This window comes from Miniopterus schreibersii (assembly GCF_964146895.1).
Source record: "Miniopterus schreibersii genome assembly, chromosome: 2".
Lineage (NCBI taxonomy): Eukaryota > Metazoa > Chordata > Mammalia > Chiroptera > Miniopteridae > Miniopterus > Miniopterus schreibersii.
The window spans coordinates 67,794,453-67,798,028 of record NC_138102.1 but is presented as its reverse complement, the minus strand read 5'-3'; the positions used below and the strand labels follow the sequence as shown (position 1 = coordinate 67,798,028).

The window sequence follows — 3,576 nt, the reverse complement described above, 5'->3', positions numbered from 1 at the left end:
CACATATTATCTTACATTTTAGTAACATATATATGTAAATACATAATATTTATTTACTCATGCACTATTGTTTCTTGTTTATTTTTCTAGTTTTTTAATTTTTTAATTACTTTTATTTATTGATTTGAGAGATGATAAAAAGAGATGGATTTGTTATTCTATTTATGTATTCATTAGTTGCTTCTTTTTTTAAGAAACTTTATTTTCCATCAACTTAATTTCCATTTTGTTAAGAGTTTGTGGAAGAACAGCTTGACCCTTCAGTGGTTGTTCCTACCCATGCAGTGGCCTGAGCGGTGGGGCCTGCAGCCCCGTCTTCAGTGGCAGGCTGAGCGTCCAGACTTCAGGAGGAAGCTGCCGAATGGGCACAGCGGGCACCTGCGCCTTTCGACCAGTCTGTGACCTCAGGCTGAGCAGCGGCGAAGTGGGGAGCTGGCGCGGCCCGTTCACCCTGCACCTGCTCCTTGGTCACGGCCTTTTCAGCAGCGGCCTGCTCCTCCTTTCCAGTCTCTTGAGGATCCCTGTAGAAGTAGAGATCAGGCATGACCTCCCTTGGTGTTCACGGGAGGTGGTGCCACGCATGAGCAGTACTTCCCAGGCCAGCACCCGCCACATCAGACCCACTGAGTGACCCCTTGTTGTTGCAGGAGGACGGCAGTGTCCACATGAGGCAGAGGAGGGTCTGTGTTACCCAGAGCAGAGTGATGGCGGGCAGGTTGGCATAGGACCTGTGAGAGGCCCTCTCTGTGAGAGGCTGGTGGTCAGCCGTGGGGTCAGTAACCACCAGAAGTCCTGGCTTCCAGAAGGCTGCCTGGGTCTGGTCCGTGAAGGTTCCAGGAGTGCAGCGCCCAGCAGAGGGAGTGGCTCCAGGGGCAGCCGCAAACTCCAGCACTGCCGGCTGGCTGGGCTCCTGGAAACATGACACTGACATCAGCAGGGCTTCAGTGGCAACAATGGCAGAGCTGCCAGCGGAAGCTTCTTGCAGGTTCCCTCCAGACTGATGATGCAGATGCCATGATTTCCTTTTGTAGATGGACTGCTCCATCTGGAAGTCAAGGTTGGTGCCACCTCAGTGGGTTCCTGCTGCAGGGAACTTGAGGACATCTTCCTCCTTCGTTTGCTGGAGATCAAGGGCTCTGGACGTTATGAAAGTTTCCCTGTAAGTTGCACAGAAACTGAGAACTCTTACATTTTTAATATTGGAACATTTTCTGGGACTTGTGCAATAAACTTTCAAAACCTTGTATTTTACTTTTATTTATAGTTGTTATTTTGCTTAAGGTTTATTTGATATAAATTGCCACGTACTGGTAATAGTGAGTTTCCAAATTGCTTTTTAGCTATCAGGAGTTCAAAATGAAGGTTTAGGTAGAATAACCTGATTACGATAGCATTCAGAATGGAAAAATAAAGCACTTGCTTTCGGCTGCTTGGTGTATTGTTATGTATAAACAAAATTAGAAAGGTGTGTCTTGATCTCATCCTCCCTCTAAAACAGCTTTATATTTTTAAAAAGTTAAACATCTTGAGAAAAATGTATTTTTATTTTCCACTAAAACCAAATTAATCCTAAAATAATTATTCATCACAATTAGACGTAATTATTAGAAAAGTATGCAACCGTTAATATATGTAGTCTATTTTATGTTTAAATGACTACGTCAGCAGCAAGGAAAAAATGACTTGTTTTATTTGATTATATGAGTAAAGTAAGTCGAGATTCTGATGAAAAGTTTACCATAAACCCCATAGCACAAAACTGTGGATGTCCATGCTTCTTTATAAGTCACAAACAAGCAGGCACTTACATCCATGAAGTTTACCAAACAGTGACTGCTGAAAATGTTTTCCCCAGTAGAGCAAATGTTCAAAATAGCCCCCCACAAAATTTCAGAAATTATTAGTTTTGAATAGTGGTAACAGTAAATTAATTGCAGGTTTGTTTCAAGTTCACAGCACTTTGACAGCGCTCTAGTATCTCCATCACATAGCCAGTACCTTCACGGTTCTCCATCAGTCTGTTAAGGTGTGTTACAGGGTGAAAGTCTTCTTTCACTCCTGTCGTGAACTCCTTCCTGAAGCTGAATGGTAAGGAACTATGAATGTACAAATACAAATTTCCAAGGGTTGAAAACAAAACTGAGGCACTAGAAACAAAATGTAAGTTAATACAAAATTATCACAAATTTGGATATGTGAAATCATGTTATTGAGAAACGAATGTGTTATCCCAGAAAATATTAATGACTACAACAAAAACTTATATTTGTGGTGCTGGGAAGCAATTTTTCAGGCCTCAGAATATTGCTGCATCTTGGCAGAAATGTCACTCTCTTCTATAATCTGTAATTTGAAATTAATTAATTATTTTCCCTCCTTGTTTATTTTAAGCTACTATGGTTTTAAGAGTGACTTTTTGCTGTGGTAAATGATAAAATAAAAGTCATCAAAAGGAAGTTTCCAATTATGTATCTAGCAATTGTTTCATTTCATTTGCAATTTTTCTCACTTCTTATTTTTCTAGTGTGTAATATGTGATAAGATTCATTAAAAATGTAAGAAACCCATATCAAAGTTGGGAGATATGGTAAAATGAACACTTAACCACCAGGACATTTAAAAACTAGATGTCTCTATTACCTTAAAGCTACTTGTGTGCTTCTCTCTTATCTCCCTGCCTCTTGCATAAATTTTGACTTTAACATATTTTTACTTCTGGTTTAAAATTTCAGTTTGATCTAATTTCACACCAACAGAAAATCACACAGAGGTTTAAAGGGAATTCTCATATGCTCTTTAACCAGATTCATGTAGTGTTTATATTTTCTCCGTTTTTCTTTATTGTTCTGTTATGTACATTTGCATATGTGTTTATGTCATTTTAAATAAAGTATTTGACAGTAAGGTAAAGACATGTAAATTATGCATGCCCTTTAATCCTAAATATTCATTATGTCTTTCTTAAGAACACAAACACTCTTACATAAGCACTGAGCAGTTATCAAAATCTGGAAACAACATTGAAACAATGCTATTACTTAATTCACGGTCCATATTCAAATGTCATCAAGCATCCCAGTAAGGGCCTTGATAGTAACTTTTTCCCTCCAGTCATGGGTGAAATTCAGAATGACTTTTATATTCAGTTGTTTGGTTTGCTTTAACCTTGCACAGTTCTTTAGGTTTACAATGTGGTCTTTCTGGAGAATAGGCCATTTATTGTGTGCAGTGCCTCTCAATTTAATTTTCATCTTGGTAGATTCAGGTATTGTACATTTTTGCTAGGGATATCACAAAAGTGATGTTTCCTTCTCAGTGCAACATATCAGAATGCATAAAATAGGACTTTATTTCAGTGTTGCATTTCAACATTTTTTTGAAGTTGTGCCTACAAGAATTTCTGCCCATATAGTTACTTGTCTTCCCTTTTACTTAATAAATATTTGGAAGGAAAGCTTTGAGAGTCTTTAATATCCTGTTTCTTGCTATAATGTCAAAGTATCCACTGATATTTGTTGTTGTTACTTTGAGTTTACCAAAAATTTATTGAAGCAGAAACAAATTGGTCAAATCTGT

The 3,576-nt window shown here is 38.3% G+C and overlaps 1 pseudogene across 1 annotated transcript; it reads right to left on the bottom strand.

The window, feature by feature from the left end:
- Positions 1 to 229: 229 nt before the first annotated feature.
- On the bottom strand, positions 230 to 2,014 carry LOC308552430 (small ribosomal subunit protein uS2 pseudogene; annotated as a pseudogene). The gene is made up of 2 exons: positions 1,999 to 2,014; positions 230 to 1,068 (listed from the first exon to the last, which is right to left on the bottom strand). The product of its transcript is annotated as a small ribosomal subunit protein uS2 pseudogene (transcript).
- Positions 2,015 to 3,576: the final 1,562 nt, after the last annotated feature.